This window comes from Pleurodeles waltl, chromosome 4_2, assembly GCF_031143425.1.
Source record: "Pleurodeles waltl isolate 20211129_DDA chromosome 4_2, aPleWal1.hap1.20221129, whole genome shotgun sequence".
In the NCBI taxonomy this organism is placed as follows: domain Eukaryota; kingdom Metazoa; phylum Chordata; class Amphibia; order Caudata; family Salamandridae; genus Pleurodeles; species Pleurodeles waltl.
This window is the reverse complement of record NC_090443.1, coordinates 771,615,054-771,639,452: the sequence shown is the minus strand read 5'-3', so window position 1 is coordinate 771,639,452 and position 24,399 is coordinate 771,615,054. Positions and strand designations below refer to the sequence as shown.

General features: G+C 42.0%; 1 protein-coding gene and 1 non-coding gene across 4 annotated transcripts in view; one reads left to right on the top strand and one right to left on the bottom strand.

Moving 5' to 3' along the window:
* Nucleotides 1-24,399, top strand: part of LHX8 (LIM homeobox 8) — a 154,906-nt gene that overhangs the window by 95,306 nt on the left and 35,201 nt on the right. The gene's annotated exons all lie outside the window — the stretch shown is intronic.
* Nucleotides 5,797-5,909, bottom strand: LOC138294293 (U5 spliceosomal RNA). The gene has a single exon (XR_011203331.1). It is a non-coding gene; the product is annotated as a U5 spliceosomal RNA (small nuclear RNA).

Sequence of the window (24,399 nt, the reverse complement as noted above, 5' to 3'; positions counted from 1 at the left end):
GCAATACCTACTGCCAACACAGAACTAGCTCCTCCTACTGCAGTCAGGTACGACCTCTACAGCAGGAGCCTAATTCAAGCAACAGGCGTTAGCTCACTTGTATTTTTACTTTGCAAATGTTGCAGTAAGGCCAATACAAAAACATAGTGTGGCAACACCATGTAGTGCGTGGCGAGGGAGTGTGGACGAGGGTTGGAGGAAGGGGCAGAAGCCACATTGGACATGGATAAAAGATATTGGTGTGTGGACTACATTTTAAAGTTGTCCATGCCAGCAAGTATCATGGGCTGATACTAACTCTGATAGAAAACCCAGCTGGCCAGAGCCTGAAGGCACCTGAACCACACGAGCCAATGTCTGACTCAAATCCCTTTTCTGTAGTTTGCGATGACATGAGTTTTTATCAGACAGGGAAAGAGGACTGTAGGAGAGACCCTAGAAACGAACTACTCTGCCTGATGTTGCAACAGTAAGAGAGTAGGTGCTTTAAGTCAAGGACTATGCAGCTGCACGTCAAATTCCATGTCAAAAGGGTAAGGTGGAAACAGTGATCAATACGGTTTCATTTGGAATAAAACAAGCAGCAGGGAACCCTTTATGGAACTCTGTAATAGTTTGAAAACAATCAACAGCCTTTCCAGGTCAATTGGGTAAATTAATATCACCAAGAAAGAATTCCGAAGTTTATATCAAAGAAACGTGAAGCTCACAGTTCAGATATTCTATTATTTTAGTATACGGGAATGAAATAAATACTGAAGCTAAACCAACACTGTTTCTTAACCTCTTAAATCAATTATAGAAAAAGGAAGGAAATGAAAAGCAAACATTAAAAATAAGAAACCAAAATAACACTAAACAATCCACAGTATTTCAGCAGGTAAGAATTCAATATATTCAAATGCCATATATTGGCCCCATAAATTATCTAAGTCATTACAATATAAATCCAATAATTTCAGGATGCTACTATTTCTATAGATGTCTCGAAGAAGAGTTCCTCTAAAAAATTTAATCTAAATGTGTCAATTGTTCCAATCAAGATCTCTAAAAGAAGAACCACTCAAAGTAGAATAGGACTCAAATAATGGGGGAAATGATTTCCACAAGGTAAACAATTAAATGATGTGACACCCATTAATTTAAACAAAATATGAAAAAAAATACAAGAAAAAAGTTAATTCAGTTTGTAAATAAAAGATAGCTCTCCCAAATATAAAGAACTCTCAATACATTGTATCATTAGACAAAGAAACATACAGAAAGATAAAATGGGGAGCATAACCCCTCATCCTTACTGATTAGGTGATAGACCATTGTTGGACCTGGCTTTTTGACAGGGTCATCCCCAAACTTTTTGCCTCCTTCCTCCTATTTGTTCTGACCTGTTGTTGTTGGCTTTTGAACTCTGGGCACTTTACCACTGCTAACCAGTGCTAAAGTGCATATGCTCTCTGTGTAAATTGTATTGTTGATTGGTTTATCCATGATTAGCTATTTGATTTGCTTGTAAGACCCTAGTAGGGCCTGTAGATTAAACACTACTAGTGGGCCTGCAGCATTGGTTGTGCCACCCACTTCAGTAGCCCCTTAACCTTGTCTCAGGCCTGCCATTGCAAGGCCTGTGTGTGCAGTTTCCTTCCACTTCGAATTGGCATTTAAAAGTACTTGCCAAGCCTAAAACTCCCCTTTTTCTACATATGTCACCCCTAATGTGTGCCCAAGGTAACCCCTAGAGCAGAGTGGTGTGCGGGTAAAAGGCATGACATGTACCTGTACAGTTTATATATCCTGGTAGTGTAAAACTCCTAAATTTGTTTTTATACTACAGTGAGGCCTGCTCCCTTCATAGGCTAACATTGGGGCTGCCCTCATACATTGTTGAAGTGGCAGCTGCTGATCTGAAAGGAGCAGGAAGGTCATATTTAGTACGGCCAGAATGGTAATACAAAATCCTGCTGACTGGTGAAGTCGGATTTATTATTACTATTCTAGAAATGCCACTTTTAGAAAGTGAGCATTTCTTTGCACTTAAATCTTTCTGTGCCTTACAATCCACGTCTGGCTAGGTTTAGTTGACAGCTCCTTGTGCATTCACTCAGACACACCCCAAACACAGGGGAATCAGCCTCACTTGCATACATCTGCATTTTGAATGCGTCTTCCTGGGCTGGGAGGGTGGAGGGCCTGTCCTCACACAAAGGACTGCCACACCCCCTACTGGGACCCTGGCAGACCGGATTGAACTGAAAGGGGACCTGGTGCCTTTCTTAGCCACTCTTTGAAGTCACCCCCACTTCAAAGGTACAATTTAGTATAAAACCGGGCCTCTGCCCTACCCCATCAGACACTTGCTGGAGAAGGAACCTGAACCAGAACCTGCATCCTGCCAAGAAGAACTGCCTGGCTGCCTAAAGGACTCACCTGACTGCTTTCTACAAAGGACTGCTGCCTTGCTGAACTCTTGTCTGGCTGTAAAAGTGCTCTCCAAGGGCTTGGACAGAGCTTGCCTCCTGTTCCCTGAAGTCTCAGGACCAAAAAGACTTCTCTTTTTCATTTGGACTCTTTGTGCGCCGAAAATTTTGACGCACAGCTTGCTCCGTGGGGAGAAAATTGCTGCACATCGACGCGACGCCTTCGGGGCGACCGGAACTTCGACGCACGGCCTCGGAAGGACAACGCTGCCCGACTTCCAGAGGGGAAATCGACGCAACGCCTGCGGTGAGAACGAAACTTCGACGCACAGCCTCGTGGAACGACACGCAGCCAGAAAACAAGCCGAAGAATCCACGCACAGACCCCGGGACATCTGGTAATCCCGCGACCCACAGAAAGAGACTGTCCGCGTGCCGGAAAACGACACACAACTTCCCCGTGTGAAAAATGACGCAAGTCCGTGTGTGCAGAGGCGAAATCGACGCACACACACCATTTTTCCACGTATCTCTTCTTCTGCAGCCCTTTGCGGAGATTTTCCACTCCAAACCAGGTACTTTGTGCTTGAAAGAGACTTTGTTTGCTTTTTAAAGACTTAAGACACTTCATATCACTTTTTAGTGATATCTTTACAAATTCATATTGCATCTTTGAACGTTTTGACCTGCAAATACCCAGATAAAAATTATATATTTTTCTAAACACTGTGTGGTGTATTTTTGTGGTGGTATATTATGTTATTGTATGATTTATTGCACAAATGCTTTACACATTGCATTCTAAGTTAAGCCTGACTGCTCATGCCAAGCTACCAGAGGGTGGGCACAGGATAATTTTGGATTGTGTGTGACTTACCCTGACTAGAGTGAGGGTTCTTGCTTGGACAGAGGGCAACCTGACTGCCAACCAAAAAACCCATTTCTAACAACCATATTATCAGATTTGTTGTGTAAGCTACGTAAAGGACAGAGAGACTGCATATTTCCTTAGCAAAACCTCTGGGTTTCTCAAAAAGTAACAAGATATTTACAATCGAGTGAGCTCACTAGAGAGCCATCCTCTAAAAAACAATCCAAGTTGAAGAATACTCAAATTCCCAAAAAGTATTTATAGATCAAAATAGTAATTTATCAAAATACACGTATGAAAACCTCGATTGGCCTACCACAATTTAGCTGGAGCATGACACTCTTCAATAGTAAACAAATATTTGCAATGCAATGGGTCTCGCGTTTGCTCTAGTTAAACCTATTAGCATTGTAAACTCCTACTCAGACTTTTCCTACCACATAAACTTAAAATTAAAAGATAAACGGTTTCACATAAACGAGCCGATGGCCGCCATGAGCACCAAGCAAACACACAAAACGAAACCGAAGTTAGCTCACAAGGAAATGTACCGGCAAAAGTGCAATTATCCATGTAAACTGTAAAAGTGCAATTATCTATGCAAATGGATCACTGTCATGCAAAGCTTGTGACTCCTGCCCAGCGAGATCGCGCTGCGAAATAAAGCGAAAAGGTAGTCCAGAAGCCATATGGAAAACATGGGGCCTCTCAGTAGTCGGCCGGTACGCTCAAAGAGGGCTAAAAATGGGAAAAGGCATGATGTATGCATGCCTTTCACTAATCAAATCAAGCGAATTTTAAAAGGCAAGCCCACGAACCAACTAAAGTGATGGGTGTGGTTACAAGCCCGTAGAGAGATAACAGGGACAGAGTGCTTTGTGCGCTCGACCGTAAAAAGGGGGGTGTTTCACTTCAATTTTTAAGGGTATATAACCTATCTGTCTGAAAAGCACAAATAAAGGATAATCGAAACCTCAGTGTAAGTAGTTACAAATACCAAAACAGTGAGCTGGATGGCCTGCCCTTTAGTGTGTGATGGCAGGCACTTACTTGATAGACATCATAACCGCACCCTCTGTCTGAAAGTGGCAGGTAAAACGATACTGTAAGATCTGGCGTAGTATATCCAGTGCCATGTGGGATGCTGTCTGCATACAGAGAAAGGGTGCAGGTCTCTACATTATCAAAACTCTCTTCGAGCTCTTCCCGAAAGCAAGAAAATGCAGCCAATTTCTATATATTTTTTTTTTTTTTTTTTTTTTTTTTTTTATAAATATCCTAGGTTTCTAAAGTTACTAGCTACATGAGTTATGTACAAGATTACGAACAACATGCAAAAAGAAACCAGCATTAGCAATGGGTCTCACGTTTGCTCGAGTTGGAGCTTATTAGCATTGTAAATTTCTAACTGGACTTTTCTTGCCACATAAATTGATAAGTAAAAGTTGACATAAGCAAGCCGATTGAAAGCGACACAGCCGCAGTAACACAAAAGGAAAAAGGTTTGCTCGCAGTCAAACGTATTTGCAAGCGTGCAATTATCCATGTAACTGGGTAGGTGTCCAAGGCAGCAACAAAACAGTCCCAAGGAGGTACAAACGTAAAGCATTTACCAATGATAACCAAGGATTTTTTAAAGGCAAGCCCATGAACTAGTGATAGTGATGGGTGTGATTAAAACCCCATAGTTATATTACAACAGGTAAAAGTGCTTGTGTGTTCGACCTAATGAATGAGCTAGACATGTCCAGCGCTAGCCTCGTATTGCTTTTTTCCAAAAGCATTGATATTGGCTTTGTTAATCTTTTTTGCCATGATGTACAGCTGCGTGGCTACTGTGCAGATTGGTTCAAAATAAAATAAAAAAGCGCTATGATCAATTAAGTGTTGACCGTGCCATAGCACTTTTTTACTTTAAGCCATGTTGCATAGCAGCCTCACTGCTGTACATGGCTAAGGAATAGCATAGACTAAGCCAATAGATCTTGCATAAGTACAACCTATTTGCTTTGCTATTGCTTCTCGTTTTTAGGCTAGGAATGATTAAATGATTTTCCCAGGACTGCAGGAGGTTAATTGTGCCGAATTTGAACTTGATTAACCAGTTTCAAAGTCTGACGTAAGACCGTGGCACATGAGATATATATTTGTAAATGTATACTTTACCACATCTTAAAATTAAGTCAGAGGGAATTTGAATAAATTCTCAATCAGTGAGAAAGGAGAAGCAAGAGCCGAAATAAAACCTAGATTGGATACAGTTGCATGTTTAATTTTCTAATCGATTCTTCATTACCTGTTATATGTTGCTGCTTCTGACATGGTAGTAGATCGTTTCGGATGATATTAAGTTTTTTGTGCAGCATGCGTCCTCCATATGTCATGTAACGGGGCTAGTACTGCGTCACAGTAAGAATCACTCCCCAAAGGTGTGTCTATCTTGAAGAGCCAGCAAATAATCAATCTGTCTATTATATTATAAATTTATACTTTTGTTTACAACATATGGGTAACCCTACACTTGGCAGGGCTTTCAAAAAGTGAGTGAAAGACTTTAATGTTTCTCTCCACGGAAATCTTTGGTAAAAGGAAAACTTATTCCGTTTGAAGAGAAACCAGAGTATACTTTTCATGGCTGTCTGTGGCGCCACGAAACACAGTTCCACAGACCTTGAGGGTGATTTTTACTCAGTTCATTTTAGAAAACCCTTTAAAATACAACCAATTATTGTAATCCAGTACATTGATAAAACACTTGTTACCACAAAAAGAAACAACAGGAGTTCTCAGAAGTGGCACAATTATGGGTATGTAAATTTAGTCGTAGGTCACGTGACAGGAAAGTCTGCACCACAATAGTTTACCTGCTCATGTAGTAATATCGGCTCCTTTAACTGCACATTTTGAATAGTGCCTCACAATGGCTTTTGTACGGACCGGTGGCACCCATGAAGTGGTTTTCTTATGACTACCTCAAAGCGTGCTTGCGGGCTCGTTGCTCTTCTCTCCAAGAGAATAAATGAGCCATTGTGTTTTGTACTTGAAGCATATAAGGCTGTATCAGCTGCTGTAACAAAACAAGTATTGGCAAAAAGGATTGAGTTGGAGCTATTAGCTAGATGAATTCCTGAATGGACTTTTCTTGCCACATAAATTGAAAATGAAAAGTAAAATAGTTGACATATGGGGGCTGGCTCAAAGCTCAACAGCTGCCATGAGCATGAGCGCGAAGGAGAGACACAAAAAGAAAAAAGGTTGCTTGCAGTCAAATTAATCAGCAATTAGCCATTTAACAGGGTCGATGGCCAAAGCGGTAACAAACTGTCCCAAGGAGGAACACACATAAAGCATTTAATAATGTTAAAGGATTTTTGAAAGGCAAGCCCATGAACGAGTGATAGTGATGGGTATGGTTAAAAGCCCACATATAGATTACAACAGGCCAGAGCGCTTGCACGCTCAACCTAAAAAAGAGAAAAAGGAGGACATTTAAGAGCTCAATGCTGTCTGACCTATCACAAGGTAAAACCCACTACACCAAAAGTTTCCTATCTATTGTTAAAAAGACAGTGCTGACCTTGGATCTAACCCCCCCCCAACCTTCTAAGCTTGTCACTTACTGACTCTTGCAGGCTTTCTCGCTGAAGCATGAGTACATTTTGTCTACTAAATGGCTAATTTTGAATTGATCTGAAGTGTCCTTGTCAAGACCACTCGCAGATCGTGCTGTCTGAAGATCCTTAAACTAGTAGCACCACCCTCCAAACAAGATCCTTATGTAGCAATATACTCCCTAGAAGAGGCTCAGATCACATCACATTTGAGCAACAACAAAAATGTGTTCCCACCCCCTTCCTTTACCATCTCCACCTTACAACATAGAATTGGGAAATAAACTACTCAATGCTCCTCTATCATGTAGGCAATTCAATATTGCCACAGCAACATCTGTCATAGTATGAAAATTGAAAGAACATTAAAAGAACCTCAGATGCTCTGCTTGCAGAAATTACTATGGGATGTATGTATAAAGCCTATGAAACCAGACAGTTTCAACAACTTCAAATTAACAAAGGTGCAGTGGAGCCTACATTGAGAGTCCTGAATGATTCCATCTTTATATAAAGACATGTATGTCTTATGTACCAACCCTCTTCTTATTCAAGACTGAGGTCCTTGCCAAAAAGGAAGATGGGGGTGTTGTATTTTGTTTGCCACAATGCAACATAATATAATCTACTGCCCCTTATAGTTTTGACGCTTTATTGGCCAGGAAGATGCACCATTTCACTTTATAACATTTTGTAATTGACTCAATGAATGTTAAAGTACAGCATGTATCCCCCTCCCCCCCCTCAGAAAGCAGGCTAAGTTTAAAAGAGAAACGTCATTCATGCAGTGTAGTTAAACCCATTTCACTAACTTAAAACTAATTGATTGGTATGTTAACCCCATAATTAGAACTGATCTACTCTGCTACTAAAAATGTGACGAACTAATAAATAACAAGCCTGTGTCATTGGGGCTAAGGAAAGAAAAAAACATCTCTGCTTGTGCTATTCATATGCATCCCCTCTAAAAACAAAGATCCTATGTTTTTACATGCTGAATGATGCATCTGGCAAGAAAAGAGAACATAGGTGTGATTCTGTGCATCTTTTTTTCCCCTTTTTTTTTTTTTTTTTTTTTTTTACAAAGGAGCCAGTCTTTAATTCACTTCCAGCCTCATCCACAGCCCTCTGTCCTTTGCTAGATAGAGATCACCTCATTTTGATTTCAATAGATTTCCCTAACGTTTACCTGTTAGTCTGATTTCAAATTAAGCTTGGAATAATCCATCACAGCAGTCTGGCAGATTGTCTGTGGCAGCTTGATCTTCATATAGGGTGCTTATAAGACAAAAAAATAAATCTTCTCTGTGCTACCTGGTTTCAGGTGTTTCATCCGGCAGCTTAACAACTTATAGGTAAATACTTTGTCTAATGAGTTTCAGCTTCAAAAATCCATAGCAATGTAGTTGGTAAAATTAAATATCTATCTCCGCCCCTTCCAGGTCTGCAGCTAGCAAGTTAAGTAAGGAAGCTTCTGGGGAGAAGGACATCTGAGAAAAGTACTTAATTTAAGAATTTGTACATAGCCTTTGTGAGTAATACAAAGTAGGCCTAGTTCAAAGTGAATGTCTTCAACAGGCAACCCTTACCACACTGACATGAAAAAACCTCTGATTTATTCAACAATATTACTCAGTAGATGTGCGGTTTATTCTATATAGCACCCACAGGGGAATTTTACGTCAAAGATCTTTGTTAGAGTCTGTATACTCCTTATTCCCATGGAGGAATGCTAGGAAAGCTAGCATGCCTCTTCAAATTCAGGATAACAATCCATCTGAAATTGGACTGTCCATCATAAGTGACTAGAAAACCTAAAACCCAGTCTTTATATCCATTAACAACCTTCACCTGTAAATCATCTAGACTGTGCCTAAACTTAGCCATCACCTAATTTTTCAAGAAGATCATAAACTTACTGTTTACAATATACTTGGATAACTAGTTACGGTTCCATTGGAGACCAGTAAGGATGAGGTTCAAAAATATGCGATCAGGATACATAAAGAGCAGTAGCACAACAAAACTGCAATTGCCATATCACCTTCAGCAAATCTGTAACTTATTGTAACAACTGTAAAGTGCTCCTTTTCTTTATTTTTTTAATTTATTTTATTGTTTATACTACTGGCGAACCCTTTGCATAGTGATTCTGGGATTCAATGCATTGTCCATTCTGGAGCCGTACATGCTAAACTCTACCTGCACCCTAGGGTTCCATTGAGTCTCTGAAGAGTTGATGGACATATTTAGCAAACCACTACATACACAAATCCAGGTTCATCATCTAGTGGTAGGTTGCTAGAACATCTAAGGAACTTTCCTAGTTGATTTTCATAAACTAGATTTTGCTGCCATTATACTACAACGTTCCTAAGTGTATTACATATGATCTTGTTCATATCACTAACCATTCTTTTATGTTATCAATCAATATACTTTATTCAATCAGCCATTAAACTTGCCTCACAACAAGGCAGCCTCCAAATAATGAAACCACTTAAATACCTTGAAAAATTAATACATGATACAAAATTATTAATAAATAGAATGTATTCTTAAAATAGTTATAATATTCCAAACAGCCACAATCACATCTTCATTGCCCAGTTCCTGCAAATGAGCAAAAGCAGCTGTGTGAGATCTAAAACCAGCTTCCCACAATTGTGGGTACAAAAAGCATCTTCTGTCACACTAATGAAATGTGCAAAATAAGGTAAGGCAAAGTGTTGATTGCTCAGCTGGAGATTCAGTGACAAGGGGGCAGATTTAAAAACCACATCCCTCTATTCGGGAAAACCAGTAGAAAGTGTAGTGTGTTAAGCCAAAATCTCTTCATTAAAAACCTGTGCCTCTCGTTCTCTATAATTTGTAGATAAAGTGCCGGGCATGCTGACATGGTCCAATTGAACCTTTACCCCCCTCCCCAGCCCCCCCAGCCAGTTTGCATGCGTGCTCTGTGCATTAGTTCTGAAAAGAGCTCTTTCGCTTTGCTTGGATACCCAATAAGCCATCTGGATTAAAATAAAATGTTGGGGTCCCCAGCTTCTCGAAACTTTTCTGAACATAATACAACCAAGGACTTTCTAGTGCATTGTCCATCTTCATACAGTCTGCCCGAATATGTCGAATTAAAGATGGGCCCCGGGGTTCTTTCAAATTCGTATCCACAATAGGAGGTTGTAATTTGATAATCTTCTAAAAAGGTCAGCTCCACTTCTTCGTGACAATGATAGTACTGTGGGACTGCCAACAGCCTTCATATAAACTTGTTCTGTACAGTCTGCAGGGAAGTACAATTAATGTGACCTCAAATACCCGCTCCAAATGAAGCAATAGACACACATTTACTCTTACACATACACAAAGTAATTCTCTTACAGGTATATTGCCCAAACTTCTCTGGTCATTTGAAATTGCAGAACCCATACATTCAATAAAAACCTCTAATTAAAGTCCATATCCCATGCACTACTTAATTTCCTCCCCTCCTAGTAAACACTTTCTTGTCTTAGTCTGTTTGGGTCCACATGCCATTCCATAAGACTTGGTATGATTAACTGCAAGGCCTAAATTACCCATAAAAGAATAAACATCATTCAGCAAGTACTGGATGCTAATGGCTGTTCAAGCTATACGGACATCATCTCCCGCTTAAAGTAGGACCAATATTTCCTGTGCGCTAAGTTTGGGGATGTCTACCCCAGCCCCAGTTAGATGGCCTCAAGGCCATTCATAAAGATCAAAAAGAGAAATGGCGCGAGGATGCAAGCCTACCTTACCCCAGAAACTGTTGGAAAATATTCAATAAGATCTGCCTTGTATAGCGAACTCTAGCTATAGTGTGTGCATGCAATCTTTGGAGGAGGGAGATAATTGCACTATCTACTCCTACCTGTGACATTATCCCATACAACTTGGAGCGATCTACTGAATCAAATGCACAAGTCAAGTCCATAAAAGCGAGGTGCACACTACCTTTTTTTAACCGTTAGTGTAGTTTTGGACTATTGGGGACAAATTTAAGGCTTGCTAGACTGTGACAAGACCTGGACGAAATTCAAATTGCATGTCTGAAAGTCCACAGCTCTCTGCCACCCAATTTTCAAATTTTGCCAATATGACCCTTCCCAGGATCTTAACCATGCTGTCCAAAATTGAAATAGGGCGGTAACATTGAGGCTGCCTTTTATCTCCTTTTTTCAAGATAGGCACAATCGTGGCCTCCCCCCAAGTTTTGACTAAGGGGCTGCGGATGGCGCTTCTCAACACATTGGTAGCTATGGGTCCCCAGAAATGTGGGGTAGATTGAAAAACATCCATAGGCATTCGGTCCAAGCCTGGGTCATTCTCGGCGGGGCAGGTATCAATCACTAGAATAACATCAGCTACCTTAATTGAGCTACTTAAATTCATTTTGACGGAGTGGCACTTGACACCTATAGCCTTGTCATTGAAAATATCAGATTGCACCTTGGAGCAAAAAATGACTGAAAAGTGGGTCACCAATCCTCTTTGGACACCAGGCACTCGAATTTGGGGACTGAATCTCTCAAAAGCGTCCGAGAGTTCACGACATGCAAGAAAGCCTGCGAGTATTTACTCTCACTGGCAAGTCTTAAATCCTATCAGGCCTTGTCTTTTTATCTCGGCTTTCCTTCTTAAGATAACTTTCTTATAAGTTTTTTTGGCCTCTACTATGCCAGGCCTATCTCTGGGGATTTTCGTCAGCACCAGCTTTAACGCTTTATGGGCTTTAGTGCGGGCACTATCAAACCACCGAGGACTGACCTTCTCATCCCTGGTGTTGGAAAATGGGTTATTGGTAGGGCAGGTAGGTACCTACACCTAGCAACAAGCCACTAACCTCCACCTAGGTACAGTTAGGTCTCAGTAAATTAATCCCAGCTCAACCCTTGGTAGCTTGGCAACGAGGGTCAAGGCTTAACTTAGGAGACAGTGTGTAAAGCATTCAAATATCACAAAACAGTAATTAAATAAAACACAGGAAACAGTTTAAAAATCCGAAACCAATTTATAAAAATAGTTTATATTTTTATCTTTAAAATGACACAAAAACGATTAAAATCGGTTCAGGGGAACCGGAGATATGAATTTTTAAAGAATTATTACTTTTCTAGCGCTTAGAAACAAAAAGCGCCAATCGGGTCATCTGGTTGCACCTCGACCGGGGCAAAGTCAAACTTTCAGGCCGACCGCGATGGAGCCCTGCTCGGCTACAGGTCGCGGGAGGCCTCGGTTAAAAAGTTACCTTCTGACTTAGTCTTTATTTTGAAGTTTTTCTTCACCGGGACGAACCTGCCAGTTGAATCCGACCTCCTGGAGCCCTTGTCCGGATACGCGATGTGGGTTTCCTCGGTGGAGACTTTTACCTTCGGACTTAGTCGTTTTTTCGAGATGAAAATCCTTCGACCGGGGTAAACCTGGATCTTGATCCGACGTCCATGGAGCCCTTCTCGGATACGATGGCTGGGAGGTCCCGGTCAACTTTTTACGTTCGGACTTAGTCTCTTTTTTGGATGTTTTTCTTTACCGGGACGAACTACGAAGTCAGGCCGGGTCGCGGTTGAGGCAAGCCGGCTAGAATTTCCGCGGCGGGTCGGTCCCTCTCTGGAGCTTTTTTTCCCAAAATTCTCAAATCTTTTCCAAACTTCTGGGGCTTCACCCAGATGTTCTTTTAAGGTTCTTTTGGGGTCCACAGCTCACCCCAAGGGTCCAGAAGTTCTGTGATGGTCCTTGGGGGGGTGCGGACTTCAACTCCCAGAATGCACCTGGCGCAAACTCCTTTTTGGCCACTGGACAGTGGTCAGCTGGTCGCTTTCTTCAGGAGTTGGTGCAGGGGACTCTGGTTAACAATTTTTCACCTGTAGCAAACAGGGAGTCCCTCCTTGAACCAGTTGAAGCCAGGCAAAGTCCTTCTTGTGGTGAAGCCCAAGTGTGCAGCTGGTGCAGTCCTTCTGAGTGCAGGGTCCAGGTGCAGGCCTGGGGTCCAGCAGGGCAGCCCTTCTCCTTAAGTTCTTTCTTCTTGAAATTTGGTGGGGATCTGAGGTGTGGGTGCAGGTCTGCCAGTTTTATCCTTGCTCCTGGGTGAAAAGCAGGGGGGCCCTGGTTCTCCAATCAGGGACAGGGTCGTCCCCCTGTGATGACCACTTCCTGGGAAGTGTGGCAAAAATCCATCCCAGAAGGCAACAGTCTCTAAAAATCCAACATGGATGAATCTGATTTTTGGAGGTTACATCTGGCTGAGCCCACCCACTGGTGTGGTTAAAAATCATAAACACACCCCTCTCCTGCCCTCTCCTAATCTAATCAAGGGGGCACCTAATTGTCTGGGGTTGCAGGATGTGGGGGTGTTGCTGGGTGCTCCAAATGTCCTTCTCTGCCTTTGAAGACCAGTTTGGCAGCCCTCCCCCTTCCTGCCTCACCATCTGCTGAGGGGAGATTCTCTCCCCCAAGCACATTCCTTTGTGTGAAGCCAGGCCAATTCACACCTCATCAAGGCAGCCTGGCAGAAGCTGCTGCAGGCTGGCCAATCAGAGCACAGCAGCAAAAACAATGCAGAGCTGAAATTGGCAACTTTTTAGGTAAAGTCTAAACTTTTTACCTGAACAAGTTATATTAAATCCCACAGCTGGAAGTTGTGGGATTTATTACAACAATTAATTTGATACCAAATTCTTGGTATGTAACATTTAAGGAGACTTTAAAATTTAAAATAAAGTCTGCCCATTCTAGCCTATGAAGGCCATTTACTTCAATGAGGGAAAAACGAATTTGGCTGTTTTTACCTCACCAGGGCTTATAAATCTATTTTTATAAAGTCCCTGCTTATAGTTACATGGCACCCAGCCCTAGGGGCACATAGGGCACACCTTAGGGGTGACTTATATGTAAAAATAAGGTAGTTTAAGACTTTGGGAGTACCTTTAATTCCAAAGTCGAATTTGCATATAACTTTAATTTAAAAGCAGCCAGCAAGGCAGGCTTGCTTTTAAAATGACACTGGGCACCTCAGCAGTGCACCTAGGTGTGCACCACCTATGCTGTGGTCGCTAAACCTACATGCCCTACCATATACTAGGGACTTATAGGTAGGTTAACTTAGCCAATTATAATTAGCCTAATTTGCATATCCATTTTACACAGAGCACAGGCCCTGGGACTGGTTAGCAGTACCCAGGGCACCATCAAAGTCAGGAAAACACCAGCAAAAAGAGAAAAATGGGGGCAAAAAGTTATGGGGCCTCTGCAATCAGCCCTGTTTTCTCACACCTGGGTATTCTAGTCCATGTATCTTCCATGTATTCTTTAAGGAAAGTAAAATCCTTGATGACGTCATGCAGGGTGGGCCTCTTCCTGAAGGGTCCAAATGATCTCGGATTGCTTGGGTGCCAATAATCATTATAAAAAGCCTCCTTTATCTATTTTTCCCCCAACTAATGCTTATCCCTTTATTCCTGTTAAAATTTATAGGGAATTGCAGGGTTTTTCATTAGGTACATTTTTCAAGGTCCAGCAATAAAGGGATGTGGTCACTTATACATGAGGCTGATGTTTTACGCCTTGTCAGAACCAGAAGCAGCTCTTTAGAGATCATAATATGTTTTGTAAAGGAACCCACTCCTAAATCAGTAAATGATGGAATCTGAGTTGCAACTCATTGGTAAGGAGTACTCTTTAGTGCATCACAATATAGTGTGTGTTTAAATTGTGTGAGTGGGTTATCAAATTAATCGCACTTCCACAAACTGTAGAAGAGCAATTATCACAAGGTTGAGAATTAAAATCACCCACCCAATCAGGACTTCTACCTTATGTTATTCAGGGACCTAGGTAGGATATCTTCCTACCCATCAACAATCATTGTTACTGCAGGGTTAAATATATTGCAATAATAACTGATCATTAGCAAATCAAAAGGCTTATTAAGTAAAAACAAATGTAACTGATAATGCGGTGAGGTAGCCAGTTCTAATACCTAACACTTTGCCAAAGATGTGGCAATAAATGTTGTCAAGCCACCCTTAGCACGACTTGAGTCAGGTGGGGTGGGGGCGGCACACATGATGGGTGATTAAACCATCCAGAAATGAGGGGGGATGCAACATTGTCTCTTGACAATAAATAACTTGATAATGAGTCACCTGGTTTAACTTATCAGGCATCTCTGGTTTCATGCGCAGACGTGCAATAGTTCAAAAAACGAATTCAAAGGCATCCTCTTGCCTCAGATCTTCTGTTAATAGCTGGCAGTACAAGACTTCCTGCGATTGCTGCCCCCGTTAGGTGCAAAGTAGAGTGACATTCTAAGATGCCTTTCTGTCCCCTTAATGAAGTAGTCAGTCCAGCTTCTCTAGAAAGGTCAAAGCTAAAAATCTATTAGCTGAAGGAACCACAGTATTCTAACAGCTGCCTACTACTCCCTGCGGTGGTCCCTGGTGACAGAATTTACTGACAACATGGGCTGGTCTCGATGTAATTGGGGCGGGGGGGTAAAGGAAATGCTCTGATGTCTCCCCTATCAGAGCAAAACTGAGTATAATAAGGACCGGACCGCACATGGCATTTCAAGATTCACAAATATACGGTCACTCTGTGAGGTTTTCTGTGTTGGGCCAACACAGGAGACCCTTTGAGTAGAAATAATATCTTTAGAAAGGTCATCGGTCTGCTCACGTCTGGGGGACATTTTCATTGGGCCTGTCTCATTAGTCACTAAAGCATTATTAAATCACCTTGGGCCCTGCGGTCTAGCGATATATACTGGTGTCAAAAGGTCATGAGTCATCTGCCAATTAGAGCCCTCCTGTGTTCCAATCTTGGCACTATGGGTCCCACCTACAGCGTCTGAGTGCATCCGCTGGACTGACATGTGGTACCACCCCGAAAATCTGGCAGGACCTCAATGCCTATTTCCTGCACCGAACCAATAAAATCACAAGTCATCAATTTGCGAGCCCTTCCCCCAGCCGTGCATCAGGTCACAAAGCATCATAATCTTTAATTCAATTAATCCCAATGCTCTGCAATTTGTAATCCAAAGCCGAATTTACAATTTCTTTAGTCATATCCTTCAAAATAATCTGTGAAATATCCAGCACTTCTAATTTCCCTTTAAGGGATCCTTCTGATTTGTAGTCTGAATAAAATTGACCCTGTGGTGCTTGGAAGTCTTAACAGGCTCCTGTCTTTCTCTCCACCCCACCCCTCCAAGCTCTTCCTTCATAGGGGTGACTATCCGAATTTAAGGCTCCAAAGGAGTAGAGGGTTGAGAGGCCTGTGAAGGAACAGAGTTAACTCCATTAAAATATTGCTTGCCTTGTGGTTCAAGGTGGCCGGGGGTGGTCAAATGAGCATGTGACATGCAAGACATTCATAACTTTATGTAGGCTAGGTGGTCCCAAAGGGGGAAGAAAGTTGAGATGAGACTGAAAGGCAGCATTCCGCCAATTCATTTTTGTATTTATTTGTTAATAATGCCAACCACCCGCGATTTAAAAAAAAAAAAAAAAAAAATCCCATGCTAGTTTTCAGAGCCTGACGCAGTCTTACACTTCCCTACTTGAGCCTTGGGCATATTGTAATTGCAGTCAATAATCTCAGAGAGAATATGCAGCACAAAAAGTGGGAAAGAAAGAACATTGAATCAAAGTAAATCAGTACCTCTCCCTGTAGCCAAATGGTGTATCCAAGGAGGGTGGCCTAGCCTAGCCCAGCCAGGCACAGACGGGCCCACTCTTGGCGTGGGCGCTTCCCATGCAGGGGGACCAACTCACTGCCCTTATGTGCCTCCAAGTGCACGCGATAACAGGGCAGCCCTCCTGCCGCGTTGGTAGCTGTGGGATGTAGGCTAAAGCTCTCTCCAGCTTAGTAAAGTGTCCCATGCAGCGGGACCAGCTCATTGCCCTTGTGCGCCTCCAGGCACACGCGATGACAGGGCAGCCCTCCTGCTGTGCTGGTAGCTGCAGGATTAAGCTCTCCGCAGCTCTCCCCAGCTCCGTGAAACAAAGCGCTCCATTACGTTGGATTTACAAACATTTATGGGAATCCCATCTGGTCCTGGTGCCTTAAGGCACCAGGTTGCCATAATAGCTCCTTTATCGATACTTCTAAAGGGATATCAAGAGTGGGTTTGGCCCAGTCAACCTGGGTGTCAGTAGGGAATCTGTGTTCCTATTGATACTATCCCTAAGTGATTCCAGATGTAGATACCAACTCTGTAAGCCAACAGGTCCCGGCTGCAGGGTCTTGTCCATGACTTTAGTCACTAACACTCTGAAATACCCTTCAGTCAGATTTGATGAGGGGTTGGTATGTCGCGTTGTTACTCTGTTAATTACTTTAACAGAGTTAAATTGTCCTCTGGTTGGTTAACACTATTCCGCATAGTGAGGCTGTTTGAAACTTTATATATAGGGATGATTTTGGTCAATGCTCCCTCAGGCTGACCACATTCATGTTGTTAATTTGGCTCTGAAACCATGGATGCACATAAAAGTAGTCAAGTGGTGTGGTTCCATTCCACTATTCCATTTTGAGTATCATTGTTGCATCCTTCTTCATCCTCCCATTGAGTTATATTAAGCCTAAATATAATGCTCATAAAGTACCTTGTCACGTTGGTCTGATTTCAAGTTACATAAATTTAGTGCTTAAAAAAATAGCATTTGTCATAGAACAATGCAAATTTGTATCGGATGATATATGAACTTTTAATGGCTTCTCAGTACTACAGAGTGATTTTGATATAAAGAAGACCAATCTTCTATTTGCATTATTATGTGCAGGAGCCTTCTATAATTATGATTGGAAGCAGACCGATATTGGTAGTATATTCAATAATTCGCCATTTTCAAAGGAGGATTTCTGGACTAGAACTAACCATGTGTTAGGGAGCTAAAGTTATCATACGTCTGTGTCTTGGGTCCTTTGGTTACTAACTAGAGTGGGAAGAGATGTATGTTCAGTTTCTGAACCATTTGAGGGAGGATTGTTCAGTATATCACTAAATCAGCCATAAGACAGCAAATGAAGTCCAAAGTCTTGCTTCAGATGTTGAGATTGGGGACATACTGATGCATTTAATGCAGATGAAACCCAATTTGAATTGTCTTCACAATTACTTTTTTATAACCTGGGTGACCCTGATGTCAAAAATGTTCTTTTGGTTTTCAATCATGTTAATCTGCAACTTGTTGGTCTCTGCAAATAGATTGAGAAATGCCCGGAAGGAGATAGTGGGGTGCATTTCTATCCCAGTAGAGGAATGGCATCAACCACTTCAACAGGACCTATCCGCATCCATGCTGCTTGCCCTCAGTGCATCTGTATTTTCATAAACCAGAGCACATGCATTGATTGTGTTATTGTGTTGAACGTTATGACCAACCCTATGTAACTGGTGTAATTCCTCCAGGCTTTCTAAAAGCTTTACCAAAGAAACGTCTTCTCAGAACAACATACTCTGTCATTGGTGATCTCTCCACAATCATAGGGAAGATTTCAATACCTAAAAAGAGTCGGCAAACAGTTTCAGATGCACATTTTGTAGCAAGAGTACACTCAACTGGTAGAATGAAGCCTTGTCCCTCTTTGGAGGCTTTCAGTTCATGTCAGTTCGTAATGAACAATCCCATGTCCTCACTTACTGGCAAGTGTTTCAATAAAATTGTAAGTTTAAATCTGTGGTCTTAGTGAAACTGCCAGAACCAGACAGATGTGATTGTCTAAGATATTGGACAGTTCAAAACCAGCAATGGCAACCTACTCTAAGATCCTCACTTTACATGCTCCTTTCCATTTGATCTTTCTTGTGTTTGACCTATTTCTTCCTGTTTGATTGGGATTAATGAGATCCAGCATTAGAGGGGCATGGTGTTTTTCTCTTTCTTGTTCGTGCCTTTCCATCTTGAAATCCTTGGGAAGTGGTGGTTTTGGGGCTCTATACAGCAAGGACCCTAAAATGTTGTCACTGACTTCTGTGAGAGTTGTTTGGACTATAATGCATGATTAACCCTTTCCTAGTTTTTAGTCTCTCCGCCATCCTTGAAGGACAGAACACCTGCTCGCATACATCTGCCTAGGATCTGTCTGAGGAACATGGTCTAATCATCTCCTCCACATAACCTCAATTTCTATTGGTTTGTATGTGGTGGCAGCTGTAGCTGCCTGGGACTGACTCTCTCCTGCCCCCTCTTTCAGTTAAACAATGCAAAATGCATGTAAGCATTGACAAATGTATCTCGAGTAGCAGTGTGCCCCACTAACAACTTTGATGTAGGTAGCAAAGTGTTATTTATATTTGATGTGGAGAAGTACAATTTATATTCACCTATGGGCATCAGTGATACAAGCCTTCCTAATAGGGGAGGATGCCTCCCACTCCTCCATTTCTTTCAACTTTCTTTCTGGCAGAACTATTCAGGGATGGTGAAATAGTGGCAGCTGTGTCATCAAGTTGTGAAGGACCTCATCCTTCTCCCATAAAACATGTTAGTCTATGTCTGCATAAAATGTTAACATTTCAAATTGGAAGGGTGGGTGATAGATTTGCAAATCTACCCTAATAAGCAGCTTCTGCTCACTAAAGTGGTAATTTTAAATTATAATCTATCTCCCTGGCAAGCCCGGTGGAAAAGATTCAGGAGTGGCTGTGTAAAACCTGGCTCTGAATGCTAATATTAGTGGATGCTGTTGGGCTTTCCAGTAGCTGTATTAAACTAGACAAGTAGCATAAGTCTTGGGATTTGCTGACATTAGCCTTTTTAGGGCAATTAAGACCCTTGTAGCTTTTAGGTGATGATGAACTCAAAGTTGTGGTTGTGTTATTGCATATATTTTGTAGCAATGCTTAACCATGTTTTACAGAAACAAATATAATAAGTATAGATAGGCAAATTATAGTTTCTTGCTTCTTTCACAGAGACTGTACAATAGTCTGAGCTACAGCCTAATACACTAACTATAAAAACTCCCTAATTTGGCAGTCCAAATGGTGTCTGGGCTTAATAATCATGAGCATGGTAGCCCTTTGCTTATGAGACTCCACTCACTTCTGATGACCAGTACAGAGAAATTGCTTGCAACAGTGATGACTGAAAAGCCCACTACTAAGGACAGGTAGGCTAATTCAAGAAATTGATAGAAACCCTAACTCCTCCCCCACCACCATGTGTTCTTTGAGATCATAGGAAGAATATTTGATGTTTCCTAAATTTAATAGGAAAGTCTTGAGGGGAAGACATATTACAAGTCATCAGGGCTACTGACAACCCCCCCCACCAACATAGAATAAATGTTAGAATGACTTCCCTTCAAATCTAAGAAAGATTACAAGCCTGGATCAATTCAAATATGAAACAATCACAAGCCTGGATAATCTCATGAATAGGGTGAAACCTACTAATCTATTCTCTGACAAAGGACGTGGTGTTTTGAGCTTGTGTGTGCCAGCATCTGGATACCCCTGGGGTTCTAGTGCTCTCAAATACTAATTGACTTGACATGTTGTGGCTCTCCCCTTTTGTACCATAGCAGTGGGGCTGCTACCAACACGTAGTGGAGTCAGAAATGGAGTGTGAATGTTAGCCTTTGCACTTGGTTGAAATTCTACTCCATGTTTGTGTTCTGCTACCTCAAAACTATAACCTACATATCATATTTTCCTCCGTGTGCCTCTTCTGCTGACAAGTTAGGACTGGAACCTATTTTGCTTTCATGGGGTTACTTTTTTTGGCTGCTCCCTTTTTTTTTTTTTAGGTCTTTATTTTGTCACTCATCATGGAAAAGCTTCATACCTATTTAGTTCTGTGAAGCTAGCCTTTGAGAAAGAACTTGTGAGACTGAGGTGTGTACTAATACTTTTGAAAGCATATGCATTTGAGAACTTAAAAGGTTCTTCTGACCATAATTGTTGACTGCACAACTTCAAGCAGGAATCGTTGATGGACATTGTTTGCCTTTGTTCTTGCTTTAGAAGTTTAAGGTGTTACTGGTTACAGCCAATATTTCCACGCTTGGGCATAAATCAGTGTAAGAAAGCTATGATTGCATGTTTGAGTGGAGTAGATGCACAGCTGTCAGCTAGGTGTGTGAAATTCCTTAGGGTAGCAATTGAGTTATTGAACACAAGCCCGCAGGTTGCCAAAGTGGCAGCCTGTTTGCCTTCACTCAACCCTAGCCTGGAAACAGCTGCTGCTGTGACTTCTTGTTTCCAAATGTAATTGCACAGTGCACTTTACCATCAAACTTTTTAAGTCCGATGAGATTCCACTATGCACTTCAGTCACCAGCCTGTAGCCTTGTTACATCTCGGTCAGGACTAGTGGAGATTAGGTATGGTAGAGCCCCAGTTATTAACAAAAGCACTTTATGAATCTTATGAGAATTCTCCTGGTTCTTGAAGCCTAACAAGATTGTTTAGTGGACATAACCCATTGGCTTATGAATTTGTTCTTTAAGATTGGCCAGGACTAATGCAAGTTAGCCTTGATGGATCCTTTGATGTTGCAAAATGCACTTTATGCACGTGGTTTGCTATTTAAGTTCAATGAAACTGCACAGTGCACTTTATTTGCCAGTCTTTATCAGATGCTTCAAGCCAAATGAGATTGCGCTGTGCACTGGGCTATAACCTTGTTGTCGCATTCTGGATGAGGACTAGTGGGGATTAGGTTTGGTAGGCCCTCTGTTACTGTAAAAACACTTTACTAATTTGGATGAATTCCTCCTGGTTTGTGAAGCCTAATTACATTGCTTGGTGCATGTTACCAATCGGTTAATGAACTTGTTCTTTTAGGCTGGCAAGGCCTAGTGCAAGTTAGGATCTGATGGGCCCTCTGATATTGCAATATGCATTTTATGAACAGACCGTAATAAAGTGAAAACACACCACAAGAAAAATCCCATTCCAAGTTAGAAAAATATAGTACATTTTGATAAATTATTTGACATGAAAACAATAAAAATCCCATAAGTGGAACTAGAGTTTTGACTTTTTTAAATATCTTAATGAAAACAACCCCAAAAAGCCCAAAGTGCCAACTATGGATATCTGGTTGCGTAGGAGCGGGACAAAGTCACCAGTTCAGGCCAACCACAATGGGGTTGGTACATGGACCCAATTAGGCCCACTAAACAAAGTACGTTCGGTCCTTGTGGTGGAGCGTTGCATTATTCCACAGCAAGGATGCGCCTCACAGCTGAGGTAATGTATCTGTTCCAAGGTGCAGTGGCGCTGTAATGAGCTGTACTTGTCATCATTGAGGATCCCATCGTTGTGGACTTGCAATGTGAAGATCTGGTGCCGAGGATGCTTTGGACAGTCAAGGTGATGTGCCTGTTCCAAGGGGCTATGAGGCTGCTATGAAAGAACATGCGTCATCATCATCATGGCTGCCATCAACCAAAAATGCAAGGGTCTTCTCAGGAAAAGCTTTGCACAGGCAGCAGTTTTGTTACTGCTGAGAGTTGATGCAGAGACTTTTGCATTGGGAGAACCCTCACAGCAGAGGTGATTTGTCGGTTCTGCTGGGGTCTGTGCCACATAGCTGAGGAGAGGCATTGGTTCTGCTAGATCCAAAGATGAGCTGGAAGAGCACCTTCAGACCCACTTCCAGGGGTACAGAACTGCGGTGACACCACTTGGCAGGGTGGACTCATAGATGGCAGAGTCCAGGTGCTGGATTGAAGATTGCTGGAGCCTTCTGTCCCTGAGTCTCTAGTTGGGAGGCCAGCCAACTAGCCCTAGGTTCAACAGATGTAGGTCCAGTATTCTCACCCAGGTATGAGGGCCACAGCTCAGCACAGCAGGACAAAAGTCCATCAGAGTGGCAGCCCTATCAGCAGCACAACATTTATTTTTCCTGGCAGAGTATCCACAGGTCCAGAAGTGTCCTGAAGAGTTGGTTCCTGAGATCCGGTTTTAATACCTTTGTGCCCTCCTGGAATATGGGGGAAGCTTCTAGACAGTGGTTTTGAAGTGCATAGAATTTCCTGACTCCCCTGCCCTGGCTCTAAGCTGGCTGCAGAGAAAATGAGGCGGTGATAGGTCCTTTGTTTGAAGGCAGTTTACTTCCTATTCTGTTGCCTGTGGGATTTTGCTCTGCTCCGCCCGCCAGCAGATGGCCCATTCCGGCACACGTAATTCCTTGATTGTTTGACTGGGAAGAATTCACAAAGTCTGTCAGTTATACCTAGCTATGTGACCCAAGATGGGCTGCAGGCTTAAAAAGGGCCAAGGGCACAAAAATGCTATTTTTCTGAAAGTGGTATTTTGAAACTATTATCAAAAACCTGACTTTACCATTAAATAGGGGTTTTGATTACAATTCCAATGACACCAAACATGATGGAGCTACCTGCTCCCAATTGGAAATTACAGCTTATTAAATGTAATGCTTAATCTCCATTGTTATCCTGAGGGAGGGGTATGCCTCACAGTAGAAGATAACAAATTAGGAGTTTTTTCACTACTATGACATGTAAAACTAATGTGCATGTCCAACTTTTCAATTACAAGTAACCCTGCCTATGGACTCCTAGAGCGTACCTTAGGGTAGGCGTATATGTAATAAAAGTGGAGGTCAGGACTTGGCAAAGACAGTTTATTGCCAAGTCGACATGGCAGTTTAAACCCGCATTCAAGCTGTAGTGGCAGACCAGGCACATGTTTTAAGGTGCTACTTAAATGGATTGAACTGTGTGCTGTGGGCCCACTGGTAGCATTGAATTTACAGACCCCGTGTATTTGGTATACCATTCTACAAGAAACTTATAATTAAATATGCCAATTGCGTAGAAGCCAACTTAACCATGTTTTGGGTGAGTGAGCACAAGCACTTTAGCACTGGTTTACAGTAGTAAAGTGCACAGAGCCCTAAGGCCAACAAAAATAAGTTCAGCAAAATGAAGGAAGAGAGGCAGAAGGCTTGGGGGAAGACCATCCGAAGGCTGACCGGTCCAACAGGGGAGCACACTTATATTAGGATAAAGTTCTCACAGCTGAGGGACTTATTTATGCCGGATCCAATCTCACTCATTGGGTTCTTACACCAGGACAAAAAATGAATCTAACTCCTTGGTTTGATTGGCCATGCCCAAACCCTTGACATATTATCTGTAGTCCCCTGTCTAAGAGATCTGGCAATACCTCTCTCAGAACTGGAGCATGAGGTACATCAGGCCTAAACAAATCAATCAAAAGTGTTGCTTCTTAATCTGCTTTAAACAACCATGTCTTGCAACAGGGGGATTTAATGATGGTTGCTGAGCCTTATAGAAGTTGCCATCACAGAAAAATCTGAAGAAAGAAGAAGATAACCTGGTTCAGTGGTTTTCTGGTTTACATTTCCAGGCTTCAATCTGTGCACATCAGACTATTTTTTCTTTTATATATTGTTATTGAGTTTTGTAGAAGGCATAGTACAATTCACACAGTAATCACAATCCTTTAGTGGGAATTTCACCATGGCACAGGGAGGAA